The sequence below is a fragment of the Patiria miniata genome, unplaced genomic scaffold, assembly GCF_015706575.1.
Source record: "Patiria miniata isolate m_02_andy unplaced genomic scaffold, ASM1570657v1 HiC_scaffold_1, whole genome shotgun sequence".
Classification (NCBI taxonomy): Eukaryota; Metazoa; Echinodermata; class Asteroidea; order Valvatida; family Asterinidae; genus Patiria; species Patiria miniata.
This window is the reverse complement of record NW_024037047.1, coordinates 10,760,619-10,780,654: the sequence shown is the minus strand read 5'-3', so window position 1 is coordinate 10,780,654 and position 20,036 is coordinate 10,760,619. Positions and strand designations below refer to the sequence as shown.

Here is a 20,036-nt window from a genome sequence, read left to right as displayed (position 1 = left end):
AGTTACTTCCTGTCACACTAACGTATACATGTATGTCATTTTTCTGCTTTCGTGGAAATTTGGTTAAACTACTCGCAAGTACTGGACTACATGTACTCGCAAGTAATTTTTTTGCGAGAACTCAAGTAGAAAAATCCACTACTTGCCCAGGCCTACTGTGTAGCCCTCGTGGGCATTGTGATGGGCAACTTTCATTTAAACAATTTAAAAGACAATAAATAAAACTAATTTCCGATATAATTCAGTTCACAAGTGATAAGAATATGTAATCACTGAGCATGTGAATATGGCCCCTGGTGTGTTTTTGTGAATTTGAATACATTGTCCACGCACTGTACATTTCAATGATCAATCTTTCATTGTCAATCTCCTCTAGTGTACAGCTATGTTCCAGGCACTGTAACACACCTGTGATTGCACTCTTAGAGATCATGTTTAGTAGTAACAATACTTATTTGATTTTGCTGAAATGCTTTTGATTCATTTAGAGCACGTAGATGGTGACAAATCGTTAAAAACATCACAGAGCTCTGTCCACAAAAAGCAAACAGACTCCAAGAAAGTAAAGAAAGTAAATGCCTCGAGTGAAAGCATCCATGCACCATTGCAGCAAGGTAAGTGTATTTAAATAATTGGATATAAAGAAGTTGTCAAATCAGATTCTTGATTTGTGCACTTTTAAAATTAGAAAGATTCTTAGTTCAAGAGAAATATTCTTGTCTCACTCCCTAGATATTTTGTCTTGAAACATATATAAACATGTATTAACTTATATTAGGCCCCCCCAAAAAAGTCTCAGTTTCTGGTATGCGCGTGTTGCTGTAGCCATGCGCATCGGCAACATGAAATTTGTTCAATATAAGATGATGTCTCAAACCGCCAAACTCACTGGTTTGACTGGAATCCTGCTGCTGCACAATGTTAGCGTGTTTTTAGATGGGGTTACGATCGAGTATAAGCTTTATGTGGCCTCTCTGGGCTCCAATACCAGAGATGCCAACCATTACTCTTTTGGAGTAATTATTAGGATTTTGAGGCATGTTACTACTCTTGAAAATTCCAGCTGTCCTATACGCCAACATTGTGGTTTGTTCCTTTGTTTCATTTAATTTTGGGGGCCTGGGGGCTGGTGCAGTCTTTAAACTGTTGAGCTGTGAAATGGTTCCAATTATGGTTTCATGTAGGATACATTATGGTTTTATGTAGGATACATTATGGTTTTATGTAGGATACATTATGGTTTTATGTGGGATACATTATGGTTGTATCATAAACTAGGGGCAGTTAGCTTTCCATAAACTAGGGGCAGTTAGCTTTCCATTGAGCATAGGGGCAGTTGGCTTTCCATTTTGAGCATGACAATAAAGAAATCTAATCTAATCTAATCATTGATATCTTGGATGCATTTTTCTGGTCATGAAAATATATCTTGGATGCATTTTTCTGGATTAAGGTTCGTTGCCTTGAAAATAATATGTGAAAACCTTCTCAGGAAGTTTGGGGTAAAACAGTATGCGCACATCCAGACATTAGACAAGTAGGTTCAAGACACATTCAACTTCATGAAAACATGAACAAAACAGAATTACTATCAGTTGACAATCATAGTCATTCAGGATTCCATACCTTACATTTATGACCCTCCACATGTCCACCTACCCTTTTAACATAAAGTTCTTTATCGGTGGCACAAATCTTCCATGGCCTATCTCACCATTGCACATTGATCATGCAAATTGTCCACCTTGTGGTAAATGCAGCAGGTTGTGAGATGGACTGCTGAAAACATTTTACTGTAAATACCACCCCCCCCCCCCCCAAAAAAAAACTTAACAACAAAATCCACAACAGCAAAAATCACAAGGTCAAATCCAGTGGCCTTGGAGGTCATTGCACAGCATGATTCAGTGCGATGACTCTGTCCAATGAGTCAGCGGGCTGGGGCACCATCTTGTGCCCGCCAATGATGTTGGAAGAAAAATGTATCATTTTCTTTGTGGTCGAAAGTGCAACTAGCGCTGCGGCACAAGATCATCAATTGATGGAAATCTTGCTTTCATGTTTTCTTGAATATCCCTTGAACCTATTTTTTTTTATGTCTGTGTGTGTTCACGATGTTTTACCCAAAATTTCCAAAGAAGGTTTTCACAGAAAAATGCCTCCAAGATATCAATGGAAAGCTCACTTACTGCCCCTGGGTTTTATATATCTTAACATTAAGAAAAAGCTTGTGTGGAAATTGCATCCACATACTCTCTGTTCATTAATAAGAAGAAGAACATTAGATTAGGCCAAGAAAAAAATATTTCTGCTTCCGATTACATACCTTTCAAAAATAGGGTCAGTAGGTCAGACATTTTTTTTGGGGGGGGGACCATTTTTTTTTGTGCAGATTGAATGGGTATTCAATTATATGCGAATTTCAGCCTGAACTATTTCCATTGCACTATAAAAGCTATAAAAAAATAATGGAAAATTCAGGTCGTGCACACCTTATGCACAACGCTAGTCAAGACGCGACGGGAAACTGGCCAACACTGGCCGTACATCGCGCAGTATAAGCGTGTGTGGTACACCGTGTGTGGCGGGTGACAAACCTTTTTTTTATGGTAGGAAATTTTGGGGAAACACGCTGCATCGTATCACTCCAAATACCGTACGTGTAGTACGACCTTAAAACAAATTCATGAACACATACATACACCGACAACAGAGATCAGGTTCTATGAATTAACGTGCAAAAATGTTCCTTCTCCATCGGTGTTTTCTTGGCATTTTTACGATGTCTAATCCGACCTGCAACTGCAGTGCACTGCAGTGCACTGCAGCAATGCATAAACTGGTTACCAAATTTCCATCATGCCTTTTTTTAGCCCTTTTAGTGCGCGGCCGGAACCAGTCATTGCTGCATTGAGCATTACGCACGTGTTTTTATATCGTCACCGCGACATCGAATTGCAAACTAGTTATCGCAAAGCAACGGAGGTTTCTTCTAAAAAAATAGTGAATGTAAGTAGGCAAACAAATAAATACAGGCATTTTTTATGCAAAAGGGTTGTTGAGAGGTGTTTTGTGAAGACAGAGAAGACAACAGAATGTTTTTATTTATTTATTGATTGATTGGTTTTGTTTTTTTTGTACTTGCCGATAAAATTTTTAGGGTCACGGCCTAAAAATAGGGTTGGTCGGGTAACCGGAAGCAGACGTATTTTATGGGCCTTATTGGAGGAGCTTTCCATGTTTGTTTTCATTATACATGAAGTTGCCCTCTTCTCCATGATTAACCAGTGACCAGTGGCATATCCAGAGGGGGCACTCTGCCCCCACCCCCCCCCCCCCCCCCCCGGCAGATTTTTGTCACAATTTTTTGTGTTCAGCAATTATTTTAATAAATGGTTAGAGAGTTCTGACATCAATTCCAAAAAAAACCCCGCTAAAAAGCCATTACAATGCACTGTGAAAATGGGTATAATTTGCGGTATGCATAATAATGGTCAGTTTTGAAGAGCGCCCCCATTTTGAAGGTGGGTACCAGTTCCCCCCCCCCCCCCCCCCCCCCCCCCACGCTTGTTCATTTTACGGAGGTCAAGTGTCCGGAGAAAACAAACATTTCCACATTTGGGCGTAGATGTGCGGTTGCCCCCCCCCCCCCCCCCCCCCCCAATCCAAAGTTGGATACGCTCCTGCCGGTGACATGTTTATTTTGTTTTCCATTTTGGACTTGCATATACTACTACGGATTTTAGCATGTGATCTTTATTTTAGTACATTTTGTAATGCCTTTTGTTTTACCCTCAATAGTGTATGATGCAGTCAGTAAACATGAAGATTCCTGGCCGTTTTTAGATCCTGTAGATGAAGCATATGCACCTGCATACTATCAAATTGTCATCAAACCAATGTGTCTCGGCTTCATACAAGAGAAGCTCAAGAAAGGGGACTACAAGACTAAAGATGAGGTACATGTAGTCATGTTTCATTTTAGTTTCAATCAGTTGACCAATAAATATTGTTATACCACGGTAATAGATTGTGAATTTTTATTGGTCGAGAGTGGATCACGTGACATGCCCCAAAAAACACATGAGCGTTGTACTCTGTGATACATGAGTAGATTTACCCCACGGGGTTCATTACCTTGATCTTTCCCGCAGTGTTAAAAGTGTCGTTTCTACCACGTTGTATTAAATTTGTGTGACCTCGGGTACAAGGTTGTAGCTACACTGGTACAACGTACATTGATGTATGTTCCTGTGAGATGTGCCACCGGGGACAGTGAAGCACTATTTGTGCTAGCTAAAACTGCCATTGTTATCATTCATTACTGTTCGTCTGCTTTTTTTAACTGTGCCAATTTCACCATAATTTCACGGTAATAATGTCGGCAGATGACAACAGGTCGCCTCCAATAAGGGGTTTCTCTCTTGTTTCAAAGGTTGAGATCAGAAATTTGATTTTCGATCAGGACAGCATCAGCATGAAGACAAAAAATATTTTACAGACAATTTTGTACGAAAAGTTTGCCAATTCTGCACGGCAACAGGAAGAGACCCCACAGTTTCACATGTTATCAGTGACAGAATTGGACAGCTGTAATCTATTACTGTGGTATAACAAAACAATTGTTGCCTGCTGTGACGGTGTCCATGGCTTTTGTACACCCGAGGGGGCAAATGGTACCCTCGGCTTCACCTCGGGTGCCATTTGCCCCCTCGGGTGTACAAAACACAATGGACCCTGCCACAGCAGGCAACAATTGTATAGTGTCCACTTATATCTTAGCATTTACATGCGTATATAAAATGATTGAAAGTAACAATTGTGTATGTAGAACATAAACCCGTGCTAGGTACGGGAAGTGAATTATAAGCATTCTGAAATGGCACTGGAATAATAACTACATAAGGTTTTGAATTAGAGCTTGGCAGTAGATCTGGTCATTAAATTCTCATTTTTGATTGCAGTCTACTCTCTGAGCAGTGAATACTGAGTATGAAAGAATGCTTTTTGTAGTTATGACTGTGCTTAGACTGTTTCCTAATCTACGTGTGTTTCGAAGTTAGCTTGGGAGGACAGTCTGCATTATCTTAGATACCATGACTACGGTACAGGTTACATAGACAAGTCAAAAGGCAGACGGTCACTTTTTTGGGTACAGGTTACATAGACAAGCTGTTGGCCGTAATAGCACATCTGTAACAGTTATATTTCATGTTTATTTAATTCTTTATTTACTTTCACATGGCCCTTTCTATAGTTTGAAAGAGACATGAACCAACTGTTTACGAACTGTCTGGAATACAACGGTCCTGGAAATGGTAAGTATTGGTGATTAGAGAAAAATACATCAGGCTGCCAGTTAGTAATGTTATTCATCAACCCCCTTCCTTTCTGAATAAAAAACCCTAACCTTGAACATTTCTACAAACTTAAACAAGTAGTAACTCTGAATTCTTGAAATCATTCGGCTGGCTTTCAGTCATCATGACAAGACCTAAGTTTAATGCTCAAGGGCAAATAATTCCAATCCCCAACCACATTCAGCCCTTTTTCACAACAGGCAGGATTTTACAAAGCTTGCATAACACAGTACTGGAATTGATTAAGGCAAGGAACTTGGGAAAAGTGTTTACACATGTTGTTGTGATCAATTGACCATTGTGCACTGAGGCGTGATGGAAATTGAATAACACTCAGTGGGGTTTAGGCCAAGGATAAGCGGTATCTGCACAATCAAAACAGTTTCAAAATTGACTTCATGGTTTTGTAGTTGTACCCTAACTCCCTAGGCCTTTTTGCAAGAATGTAGCCTCAATCTTGCAAAATTCTCCAATTGGCCTCATGGAAATATAGCATATAGCCTCAATCCTGCAAATTCCTCCATTATTTCCTGAATATGGTATGTGGAGGGGTGACCACTGCCTGAATCCTGCAAAATCCTGCGGCAGTGACTGTCAATATGTTGAGGCTTGGCCAGTGACATCCTGGAGCAGTATGGAGGATTTCAAGCATAATCCATGCCTATAATTATGCATGGCCGAGCAAAAAACAACACAATGTCCGGCCCAAGACCTTGACAAAGTACATCCTATGAAATCAGTAACGCACTTTTGCCATGTAACCTCAATCCTCCAAATTCCTCCATTTTGTCAAAGAGGATTTTGAAGGATTCGGGACGGTTAGGGTTTAAAAAAAGGCAGACGGTCACTTTTTTGGGGACATACTGTATGGAGCAACATAATATGCAATCTTTATCACTTGGGTTAATGTAAGGTAAACATTTGGTTCAGGTAGGAAGTCTTCCAAACATTTTTATATCCATCTCTTTCTTTGTTGTATTCATTATTATTTAAAAACAGAATACACCTTGATGGCTGAGAATCTTAAATCTTGTTTGGAGTACAACATGGACAAGATATTCCCAAAAGAGGAAGTTGACAGTGATGGGATTGACAGTGATGGTAGCTCAAGTGTTCTGGACCACTATGTACATCAAAGACCTCCACAGCGTCAATCTGCAAGAAATGCCAATACACGACTGGAAAAAATGGATGATAAGGTGTATGCTAGACTAAGGGGTCTAAGCAGTAGTGAGTCTAGCATTGTTGAAAGCCAGGATAGTTCAAGAGTTGCTAGTGATGAGGAGGATGATACAGATTGAATAAAATAAAGGAAGAAACTGTCAAGAGTGAACACCAAGTTAAATTGGAGCAGCATGAAGATAGGCAAGATCATGGCAATGATGAAGGCAACCAGAATGATATCAAGGTCTCCTCACTCACTGACACTGATGACGTGCCCACTATAAATAGTCACATGAAACAAGAAACATCCATATTGTCTACATGTACAATAAACTACTCTGAGAATGATGATCAAACAAATAAACTGAATGCTGATAAATCCCCCACCTGTACTACTTCCAGAAAAGATTACCAAAATGATGCCAGTGCTTTCAAACCAAGAGGTGTTATTGCATTTGCACCTTGTTTATTATCGAAAGAGCAAGCTGTTGACGATATTCCCGTTAAAGATATACATCAGCAACAGACACAACCATGCAATGATGATAAAAAAGAAGTTTCAGAACAATGTGGGAAAGATGTTCTGGGTGCTGTTACAACTGAATTAGGTTGTAAAGAGAATCAGGGTCAGATGTCAAATGCTCCCTTGCAGGCTTCCAGTACCTCAAAGGCAAACCGTGTCAAGCCTGTCCAAAATGTACGTCCATATGTACCCGACAGTCATTCTGAAGATGGTAATGCAATGCAATCTTTACCACGTGATCAGCACAGAGCAACACTAACATCTCAGGGTCCACCAGCAATGATAGATTTGAATTCCAGACGTCTTGATGTTTTGAATCCAATGACATCATCACCAAGTGAAAGAGACATACCTTTTCACAGTGAAAATTCCTTTGGCTTGAATCAAGCTGTACCTCGGGGAAATTTGTTTGTACCTTCCAGTCAGAATCAAGGTTTTCAGCATTCCAAGCAATCTGCACACTCAGGGACCAAAAGTCATCCTCAAATTACAAACATTAAGTCAGAAAATCTACCTGACCTGCCAGCACCATTGACAGTGTTACCAATCCAAGAAACTGCAGTGCATCATGTTCCAGCCGTGCAGCCTTTGTTGCCTTCATCCAACTCCTTTCAAGCATCACACTGGAACGAACAACAGTCGACAAATATAACAAGCAATCCCTTCCAATATTCTGGACATTTTCCACCCCCATCATCCCAGAGCTCTAGAGGAACTAATGTAAGTGAGCTGACACAGAAATTATGGCATCCACTGGGTTTTGAAGATAAAAGTGCATCTGGCTATCCTGCGGCTGATAAGTCAGCTTTGTATATGCACACAATGGCAAATCATAATGAGATGCTTCCAGATCACAAGAAATTATCCCAAGAAGGTACCACAAAGGCAGCCCAAAGCAATTCACAAAGTCGCAATATACTTGAGTCACTACTTCATGGAAAGTCTAATATATGTACATCAGAAAACCAGCAATCAAATTATGCCTCCAAAAATCTGTATATGTTGTCCATGTCATCCAAAAAGAACGCCAGACAGGATAACCCTGACTTCATTGCTAAAGATGATAGCATTGCTTCTATTGATATGAGGCAGTTTAACTTGTCATCAAGTGGAAATGTCCATTATCGAGATGCTCCTGGACATTGTCATACAGACAAAAAGGAACAACCCAACAGATCAAGGCAACCAATGTCTAATCATTCACCAGCTCATCTGGGATTGAGATATGTACCCCCAGTGTACTGCTCTTCTCTTCAGGGAAGTGTCCAACTACCTAATCAAACAGTTGAAGCTGCTGCTTCCAACTCTAGTCAGTCAGTAATAAGACAACCAGAGAATGTCATGCAAGGTGCAGAGACATCTATTGCCAGACAACAGAAAGTGGCATCTATTCCACAGTACCCACATTCCTCTTCAGACCAGAGTAATGTAGCCGGTCGCGCAGATCATGGAAAGGATAACATGTCTCAGGTGCAAATGAGACATGCAGACAAAGGTGGAGGTATTGGAACAATGATGCCAGTTGGAAAATCTGAGAGTTTTCTTTCTATGCTGACAACTGACTCTAGAAGCATGAAAGGATACAAAGATCATTTTGCTGCGAGGGGATATGCTGGGCCTAGACCTGCATATAACCAAGCACATTCGTCACTGTATACTGACCACCCGGTGCATGCAGGTCAAGCCAGTGTAGTCTCTCATGGGTATCCATCAGGGTCACATTTAAATCATCTTCTTCCAACTAGACAGAAATCAGACGGCCAAACAAGTTCTGCATTCACACCACATCCATATTCCAGCCACTCAGTTTTTAGGATGCAGAGACCAAGTCATGCTCTGTTCCCACAGTATATTGGTCAGCAAGAGGCTGAACAATTTGCAAGACAACAGTATCAACAGCACATGCATCACAGAGCTGGTGTGGGTACAGGGCTTACAGCTTACAGACCCCAGCCTTCCCACACGTATCCAGACATGGCCTACTACACACAGGTAATGGATGTGAGATACAGTGTTTTGAACATCTGAAAGGCGCTATGCACCCCGAGGGGGTTAAACAATGGCATATCTCAAATCACAGCAGTCAACAATTGTTGTGTTATATCGTGCCATAAGTCAAAATGATAAAGACTTGTAACTTACTATATATGCAAAACATAAATTAAATCACTGCAGTGTAATCTTTGATAACTGCGAGTTTTCCTACCAGACATGAGACTGAGCGCTTGTAGTTCTCCGTCATGAGGCGCGTGGACAGGCCCTAAAAGCGCAGGCAACACTGAGGTAGTGTGCGCAACATAGTTAATTTGAGTTAAATTAGGTGCAACGTGGTGTACATGAAGTTATTTACATGTATATGCAAAGCAGTGTATATGAAGTAAACGGTTATTTTTATGGACTAGAAACGTGGCTGTTCTAGACCAATGAAACTACAAAAAAAGTATCAAAGACAGGATATAACGATTTCCTATTCTAATATGCATGTACATTTACTCAATTACTCGTTTTTGTAATCCTGTTGTGTAAATTGTATGTATTGATTTGTTTTAATCCATTTCTTTTCTAGCATGGTGTTGGCAGTCCATTACTAGGTAACCAGCCTGTTGGGGGAGTAGGAGCGCCTGTTCCTTTTGATCCTACCTTGTTATCACATCCATCTCACATGCAAGGATACAAGTGACATCACATTTTTACCTCTGGCAGCCTTACTGAGTAGGTGTACATGTACACACAAACACATAGTTTGAAGTTGGTGGGGTGGGTTTTTTTTGGGGGGGGGGGGATGTTGGCGGGTATCTTTTTTTCACAAATCTTTGTTTAATATTTCATTTTGATAATTTTTCTTTGGGATCAACTGAAGTTTTAAATCCCAAGTTGCTCATCAAATAACCAGTGAATATCTGCCTAGGGAACAAGTCAGCCAATCATAATTTGTGTAGTTTATATTGCACACATGTATGCATGTGTGTAGACATGTACATGTATAGGCCATACTTAAGATGATACAGAAAGGTGATTTTAGGTGATGTAGACAAGGAAACATACCTCTTTTCATGATAGAAAGATCCTACAACATAAATGTGCTCCTTATATTTTGAAGTACTGATGTTTCTTTAATGTGAATAAGATGGTGGCAATTAATACAAATGGTTTTCAATATGTTTGTCACAATCGTATTAATAGAATGCACCTTTCATGTAGCTAACTTTTAGTCTTATATTGTGTATATGGTTTGTATTAGATCAATATTCTCAATACAAACATTGCTGGCAATTTTGTGAAAACATGATACCAGTTTTGTACTGTGAATATTTAAAACTTGATCATACTTTTTCTACCGTACACTGTTAATTTTTAAAGAGCAATTTAAACCAGAGAGATCATTTTTTTTAATCAAGTAATGAATGATTATTTCAGTTTGCTATTTCCCTTGCAATGTTAATATTGATGTTTGGGGAAAAAAAGGAATATATTTTCCCCAAGTTATGGCAGCAGGCACTCATCCTGTAATAACAAGTGTGTGGTCATTACTTATGTCACAGAAATGAATATTCACTCTGTTATATGAAATAGAGTACAGTGTCTATAGCAACATGTCACTGTAACCACCAATGGCCAAAGTGCACAGAAGTATTTTTTTAATATTTCTTTATTCGAAAATCAGAGCAAATGTCCATGAACTTGCTATAGTCCATTATTTGCAGCCATCCGAAAAGTAACTGGCCTAATTATTGTTGAAAAACAAACTTGGTTGAAAGATAGTAAGGGAACTAAACTCCCTGTGAAATTATTCTTTCTGGGAAGCTGTCATTTTGAAGTAATCAACGAAAGAAGGCCTTTCCAACGGTGCGTCTTAAGACGTACCGTAGGAAAATTTAAATTAGCAGTTCGTTTTGTTATTCGGCGAAGCGCGCGCAAGCATTGGCACGACGCACACGCGCGCGCGCGGTTGCTATAAATCGTCGGATCAGTGCGCGACGTCGCGTATAGCTGCAATTCAAAACAATTCAAAACATGATTCAGTAAGTTTTGATTTGAAATTGAGATCCTAGAATGCTGTTTTTCTCGGAATATACAGCTGAAGCTTAGCTGAAACTTCATCAGGTTAGTTGTTCAGTATCTTTCATTAGATTTTGAACACTTTTGTTGCTTCAAACGAACAAAATGCACAAATTACAAATGATGAACTATATCTTTAAATACTACTTTTTAAAAAAAAAATGGAACTTCCTTGATTTCTCTCATATTTTTTTATGTGTTATGGTTGTAAATGTGAAGTGCAGTATTCTTTTTCATTTCCATTTTTTGCTTTTTGACAGTTGTTTGATGATAAAGCACGTTAGATAGGTAATGATATAGCCTTGGTCAAGGCGTTCGTCGTTCGTCGATAGGTTCTTTATGCATAAGTTATCACATAAGAGACTCATAATGTGACCATTGTGCATCACTACATGTATATCAATGTAATGATTCTTGTTTGAGTACATGTAGTTGTGTTTATTACAGAAATAGTCTGATATAGTAATTGGGAAGGGTACCTTCCATACAATGCTTTTGCCAAGTACCCCATCCCCGACACAGATTAAAACAAAAACAAAGATAATTGATTAAAATGAATGAGGCTGGAAATGGATCAGGAATGGGAAAGTTGTTTCTTAGACCCAATTGTAGCTTCTTTGTACTGTTTATAAAACATTTACTGTTTGAATGCAAGGATTAAGCAATTTTTTCAAAATATTTACAACTTTTATATCCACTTAACCTGCAATTTCCAACCTTCTTGGACTGCAATACTTGATAAATTCCATTGACGTTTTACATAACCACGTGATTAGGCCATGTTAATTCTATATTTTGTATTTGTGTTCTCTCATGAAATGTACTGTGTAAATCAATATTAAACTGCAGTATACAAATATAACATGGTTTGAGGGTGGACAGTCGATATTCGCTCCCCGAGGTATTGGAAGTTGACAAACTAGTTCCCGAGGCGAAGCTGAGGGAACTAGTTTGTCAACTTCCAATACCGAGGGGAGCTAATATCGACTGTCCACCCGAAATAAACCATGTTATATTTGTTTTACTATACCTCATACATAATCAGTTGCCGAATGTTGTTTTATTATTATGCACCTAAAACAAAATTCGGGGAAACTTACAAAGTACAGCTCACCAAAAGATTCAACTTCAATTACTAGTACTGTTTGTTTGCAATATAATACAGTTACTACAGTTGTAAATACATTTGTTTGCAATGTGTACAACTTTCTTTTGTACAGGAGACATCTTTACACGGTCTATACATTTTCTCCAGTACGGCATCATTGAGCTCTGGAAATTAACATTTACGCGAACCGTGCAACCATGCATCTCTCCTGTGCGATGTTCGCGCGTGCGTACTGCACCCGTGCGACAGTTCCTCGATTGCTCTGTAAAGCGCATGCGTAGTAGACTGTCGCACGGGTAACCCATGCGACAGTCTACTACGCATGCGTATTTACAATGTGCGTGAATCCTCGCGCGCGCGTTTGGTAAACAGCAAGAATAACATCTGGCACGTGATGGTGAATTGACCAGTGAACGTTCGGCTCTCGATCATGAATATGTATGAGGTATAGTAATAATAAGTGCCACTCCCAGTCCAAAAATGACACTATCTATTTCTTATAGTAGTTGCGATCATTGCTGAAATAAAGTGGTTTCAGTTGTGACACAGAATCAAATGATATGCAAAATGAACCCTTATTTACTCTGATTTTGAGGGATACAGGTAGAGCTTGTGTTTTGTACACAATTGTTAATACAGTCAAACCTCGTCTATAATAAGTGGTCCTTCCGACTTTGCAGATCACCTTGTAATAACAGGAATCTTGTATTATCCGGAATGAAAACAATGAAGAACAAAGGATTGGGTGATCAGCAGAATGTTGTATTAACAGTGCTCTTATTAACGAGGTTCGACTGTACATTGTATTTGGAATGTACTTGAGAGGTTTACCATCTATGCAGATTTAATGTGACATTTCTTTTATACCGGTACTTCATGTACATGTACATGTAGTTCTCACATTGATTGCCACAGCCTGCCATCTCCCATTTCCCCCATATTATACAAATATTGAGTGGCTCGGCGTGGAATGGGAGGAATATGATCGAAAAGTCCAGATTTTACCGACCGATAATATTCCTCCCATTTCACAATTTAAAGCCACTCAATATTTGTTTTATATAACTGACGTATAGATCCTTGTCATTTGATATTTTTGAACTTCTATTTCAATACAAAATTGGTGAAAAATGTATTTCTCTCTTCCAAACCACCACTTCATGAAAATGTTTGAACCCAACGCTGTAGCGCTGGCGCTTTGGAACAATACGCGCAACGCTGAACGCTTAAATACAACCTCGTCCCCAGTGCTTACTTTATTTCCAACCGCGTTTCCAATAGTAAACCCTGGATAGGAAACTTTCTTCCTCTATCCTGATTGGATACCGCAATTGGCTAGTAATGGTTTTTATCGTGTACTTGGTGCTATTATTCACAACGTGAAGTACGTGTTTTCGCGATCATTCGTCAACGCCTTCTCGAAAATACTAATTTCCTTTACAATTTGCTCATATTAATATGAAATATGATACTGCATGTTGTCTCGATAAGATCGTGACAGTTTGATTTCAAAAATCGTGTTTTCGTAACTCACGCCGTGCTCGCGCTGCTACGAATTGACTCTGTGTTTACCCCAGACACCGCATACAAAAACAAACGCTAATGTGTAACGCATATCCAGGCACCAGACTGTTCCTCATTTGCATACGTGTTTAAAAATCTTGCACATGCAAATGATCAAATACCAGGGTGAGGAGTGCCCTAGGAAGTGGCGCCCTATTTTGTGGCATCTGCCGTTTTGGGTGCCTTTTTTCAGAATTTCGCACATGAATCGCCCTGAAAAGCACCATATATTGGACATTGTGTGCATAGTTGTCAGTTTTGAACAGCGCCCCCATCGACAGGGTACCCCCCCCCCGGCCCCCAGCTTTTTGATTTAACGGAGGACAAACCTGTCCACAGTTGACAATAGATTTCGCTCGTACCCCCGCCCTGCAAACAGGACGCTGGGATACTCCGATGAATTCGCGCTCTGATTGGTTGGATTTTGCGTGACCAGTGACCTGCGCGTCATCAAGGGCCAAGTTCGGGCAAGGACCATTAGTCGACTAGTGGTTGATTTGTGACGTACCTTACGCCTGCGCACTGGTAGCAACGTGCGAACGTCTCTAGTCAAACGCTGGTCAAAATGTCATTGCAAAACTTCTGGATCCTGGCTCTCTGCTAGCGTTATGAATGCGCGCGGCTATTGGTTACCAACGAAGCAACCAACCCCAGTAGGCTGGTTCCAAATAGTCGACTAGCATAGTCAACCATCGTCGACTAGACAGAGTTCGGGCAAACGTTAGTTAACCATTGGTCAACTATAGTCCTTGCGCGAACTTGGCCTTAGGCCGTGTCCGAAACCCCAGCAACCTCGTCCCCAGTGCTTACTTTATTTCCAACCGCGTTTCCAATAGTAAACCCTGGATAGGAAACTTTCTTTCTGTATCCTGATTGGATACCGCATTGGCTAGTAATGGTTTTTATCGTGTACTTGGTGCTATATATTCACAACGTGCAGTACGTGTTTTCGCGATCATTCGTCCACGCCTTCTCGAAAATACTAATTTCCTTTCCAAGTTGCTCATATTAATATGAAATATGATACTGCATGTGTTGTCTCGATAAGATCGTGACAGTTTGATTTCGAAAATCGTGTTTTCGTAACTCACGCCGTGCTCGCGCTGCTACGAATTGACTCTGTTTTTACCCCAGACACCGCATACAAAAACAAACGCTAATGTGTAACGCATATCCAGGCACCAGACTGTTCCTCATTTGCATACGTGTGCAAAAATCTTGCACATGCAAATGTCCAATACCAGGGTGAGAGAGCAGGTAGTGGTGGGCGCGTACTGCTCGACACCCTGGGGACGAGGTTGGGCTTCCAGAGCTACGGCTACGTCTATTGTCAGCGCGTACCCGCGTATTTTCAATGGGCGTAGACCCAGACCTAGCTCTAGACAGCTGATTCGGATGCAGCCTTAGGTCCGGTAGCCTCCGGTAATACATTGCATTACAATATTTACGTCATGTGACTAAAACGGGAGGAATTCCTCCTTTTTCCGAAAATTTCCGAAGTTTGCCGAATTCGTTTCGTCGACAATCGGATAGCGCCCGAGTATTTCCGAATATAATATTGGTTTAATTAACTGCTGATTGCTTTTTAATTTTTTTTTAAATGAGTTGATAATTAATATTCATTGCTTTCATTTAGAAAACTTGAAATTTAACGACGATTTTGGGCATCAAATATACTCGGATCGTATGGGCGAACTTTTTGCTGTGTCATGTACAATTTTGAATTTGACGACCGTTACTGAGATTTTCCAAAACTCGGTCTTCAATCGGAAACGACGCCGAGCTTTGAAAAAGGGCCATCAATGTCGTCATGTTTATTTTTAGCCACGGAGGCTGCCTGACATAAGATTCATCAGGAATAGTCAGAATATTTTGGTCTGGGCACTAGTACAGGCAATATAAGGTTTGACCTCAAACAAATTGCAACAGAATTTTGTTCATCACTGTGTATTTCTATAAGGTCCCTAAAATGACATACTAAAAGTCTTAAAAAATCCAGGTGGTGGAAATATGCCTAATTTGCATAAATCCAAAATGGCCGCACTTTCGCACTGATTTGGTCATATTTCTCATACTAGGTAGATTTTGGAGGTACTTTAAACGACAGTTTTAGTCCGTTTTGATCTACTCATTATTCTAGTCCTAGGTAAATTAAAGTTAAAATAATGGATGCCATGTGTGGACATGTACCTATTGAATTTTCCCTGATAATCAGAGTCAAATTTCACACCACAGTGCTTTGCTATAAGGTCCCTAAAAAAGTATACCTAATTTAATTATGGAAATATACCTAATTTGCATATATTTACAAGGCCGCTAATTACATGATTTTCATATGATTTGGCCATTATAATATAGGCCGTTATGTACTTTTGCATTTTATTTTGTTAAAGAAGGAATTTTTACCATAATTGGAAAATGTTTACCTCCCTAAGCCGGAAATGCATTGGAGACATTTTTCCTAGCTAACATGTGGCGGCCATTTTGGATTTAAAAATGGCCGCCATTTCGAGCCGAATTTGTATAACTTCGGACTTGATTGTCACATGAAGTTCATTTTGAAGGCAAACCCCATGTTTTTGATACAAGGAACCCGAGTACATTATTGGTTTATGGTTATACTCCAAATGGATGGCAGGCATCTTGGATATTTAAAAATGGCCGCCATTTTCGGCTTATTTGCATAATAAATTTGGACTCGAATGTCGTACGAAGTCAATTTCGGTGGCAAACCCCATACATACCAAGTAATCTTAATGACCCATTGCTGATGATGTATCCCAGATGGATAGCAGCCATCTTGGATTTTTCAAAATAGCTGTCATCTTGGATTTCATTCATAATAACACTGCACCTGAATGTCCTATGAAATCCATGTTTTTGAATGAATTCAAGTAAATCACTGTGGACGGGGTACTCGCAATTGATGGCAGCCAGCTTGGATATTTCACAATTGCCGCTATTTTGAACTAATTTGCATATTAAATTTGGACTTAAATGTCGTATGAAGTCACTATTGGTGGCAAACCCCATAAATTTGATACCAAGGAATCCAATTAACACATTATGGCATCCCAAATGGATGGCAGCCATATTGGATATTCCAAAATAGCGGCCATCTTGGATTTCATTTAAATAATAAGGTGGCACCTGAATGTCGTATGAAGTCCATTTTGGTGGCAAACTGCATGTTCTTGATACCAAGGAACCCAAGTTATTCATTGTTGATGGGGTCTAGTACTCCACTGGGAGTATACCCCATCAACAATGATTTTCTCAGGTTCGTTGGTATCAAAAACATGGGGTTTGCCACCAAAATGAACTTCATATGACAATCAGGTCCGAAGTTAGATACAAATAAGGCCCGAAATGGCGGCCATTTTGAATTCCAAGATGGCCGCCACATGGTAGATTGAAAAAAAAAAATGTTACCAATGGATTTCCAGCTGAGGAAGGTAAACTCTATCCAAATATGAGAACATTCCTTCTTTAGCAAAGAAAAATGCAATGGCCAAAAATACGACATAATATATCTAGTAATAACTCTCGTTCTAAGTTGCTTTTCGGGGTATTTTAAACAACACTTGTCATTTGACATTGGAGTCAGGGTCAAATCACTCCCCAAAACTTTTAAATTTTAAACCCCAACCTCTTCAAATTGGTTCATATTTAGTTTATGGGTAATTTCGGCTGAAAAGCCGAAATTTTAAGTTTTAGCGCCATCGGACAAACGGTTTTCGCGCTACCGCCCAGGCAATTTTGGTCAAAATGGACATTGCTGCCATTTTTTGAAATGACCATATCTCTATAATCTGTGAGCCAAATTTGTTAATCTTGATTTCTTTTAAAAGGTTACATCATGAGGAATCCAAATTTACCATTTTGTTCCCATGTCGAGGTTATTTGAAGTATAATGACATTTCGACCTTTACTTTGACCTTGAATTTGACCTAGTGGATCACCCGACATTGAGACAAACTTGGATGAAAATTAAACCCCAACATTTCTCTACAAAATGTAAAAAAATTGGGTACACTATTTTTTGTTTGGTTTTGGCTCATCTTAAAGTTGGCATACGTGTTGCAAAATGTGATATCCCTATGCAGTGTACTAGTGGATTTAAAGTAGGGATTTTTTTTTGTCCCTGAAATGTGTTTATGTACAGGGTGTCACAGGACTGTTAAAATTATTCCTTTTATTTTCTGAGTTGATTTATCAATCACTATTTTTTTACGGCCGTAAAGTGTTATGTAACTTCGGAGGTGGATGCTAGGTGAATTATGCAAATCGTAATTCCTTTTCCCTTTGTTGCATACCAATTCCGGGCTTGCGCCCATGTGGGAGGTACGGTGGCCCACAACTGTCACGGCAAAAGCAAAAGCGCCACGGCAAGCGCAAAAGCGCCGCGGCAAGCGCAACAGCGCTGCGGCAAGCGCAACAGCGCCACGGCAAGCGCAACAGCGCCACGGCAAGCGCAAAAGCGCCACGGCAAAAGAAAAAGCGCCACGGCAAAAGAAAAAGCGCCGCGGCAAAAGAAAAAGCGCCACGGCAAAAGAAAAAGCGCCACGGCAAAACAAAAAGCGCCGCGGCAAGCGCAAAAGCGCCACGGCAAGCGCAAAAGCGCCACGGCAAGCGCAAAAGCGCCACGGCGAAAGCAAAAGCGCCACGGCGAAGGCAAAAGTGCCACGGGTTTATTGGGAAGGGGCGTAATCATACATGCCGCTACTACATCAAAAAATAAAATGGGAAGGAGAATGGCCGCCACCAGGAATTCTTATTAAGCACAGAATTTAATTCTTTGAGAAGTGATTTTATGGCTGAGAAAATAGCAAGGCCAAGGAAAACCGGTCAGGAAATAAATCGTCGATATTAATTTGTTGTAGGATAATTATTATTCCAAGAGAGTTGCTGCCGTGAATCAGAGTTTATCAAGGAGTGGGACTCGCTATCGGCACCATCAGGGCCGTTCCTCATTTCTTTACATTTCGTGGGATGCAAACAATTACAAGGACGGGAGGCTCTGTGAGCTGAAGCATTTTTGAAAACATTTTTTTCCCCTTCCGACTAGCATGCAGAGAATAGTTCCGTTAATTTGAGCCTTTTTTCACAGGTGTGTATACCAGTGTAGGCACGAAAGTGAGCTGCCCAGAGTGTATGAGTTAATTTTTTTTTTTTTTCAGTATATCATACACATCTATAGGAAGTCGATTAAGGCTCTCCTGCAGGGCTGCGGCAGTGGGTGGGTAAGGCTTGTCAACACGTAACTCGCCCGCGGGCCCATTAGGTTAGAAATTCCCAGAGAGCGGGAATTTCAAAACTCTTCGCTGAACGTTGCTTGCACTGACCGGTTTTCCTTGCTATTTTCTCAGCCATAAAATCACTTCTCAATTCATGGTGGCGGCCATACTCCCTTCCATTTAATTTTAGATGTAGTGGCGGCACGTATGATTACGCCCCTTCCCAATAAACACGACTGAGTTGAAGATAACTCACAAATCGAGAAATGGATCGTTCTATTAGACAGTTGCAACGCTTTCGACAGAGGAGGTTAGGTCGTGGATTTCATGTAAGGAACGTAACACAGGCGAAGACTTTGGATATAGAATAAGAAAGAAAGAAATTAACTTTAAAAAAAGGGGGGGGGTAAGGGAGAGACACTAAACAAAGGAGAAGTGTTATCGTTGAGATGCACAGTTCTAAGCTCTTCTATGAAAATTTGGTGGCTCTGAAAAGAGCCGTTTGCTTTGTTTCGAGTGAATACGGAACTATTTGATGCCGGAAACAAGCCCTCTTTCTGCCCTGCAGGCTGATTCTGCGATGGTGTGGAAGACTGTCCACAGGGCAACTCATCATCGCTATCGCTAAGCATCATGAGGTCTTGTTCGGCTTGTTGGTTTCTTGAGCCGGGGGTGGGTGGGCCAATGAGTTATAGGTTCTGAGTTAATTTCTTTCTTTCCAAACCCTGGGCAGCTCAATTGTGTGCCTACACTGGTATACACACCGGTGAACTCATGGGCGTCGCCAGAATTTTTTCTAAAGGGGGCAAAACATATTTTTCCCAAAAAATTCTTGTATTTCTGAACAAATTCTCGATTTCTCAGTTTTAGACGGGGGCAGGGACATTTTGCCCCCCCCCCCCAACTCATTCAATTTACACCACTATGACTTCAAGCCTCTTTTTCTTTTCTTTTTTTTCTCTCAGTTTTTCCCCCTTCCTTTTTTGTGTGCTATTCCAGGGGGGGGGGGAGCGCCCCCTTGC

The 20,036-nt window shown here is 40.4% G+C and overlaps 1 pseudogene; it reads left to right on the top strand.

Annotated features, from left to right (window-relative positions):
- The first annotated feature begins 454 nt into the window (after positions 1 to 454).
- On the top strand, positions 455 to 10,843 carry LOC119723020 (annotated as a pseudogene).
- The last annotated feature ends 9,193 nt before the right edge of the window (positions 10,844 to 20,036 follow it).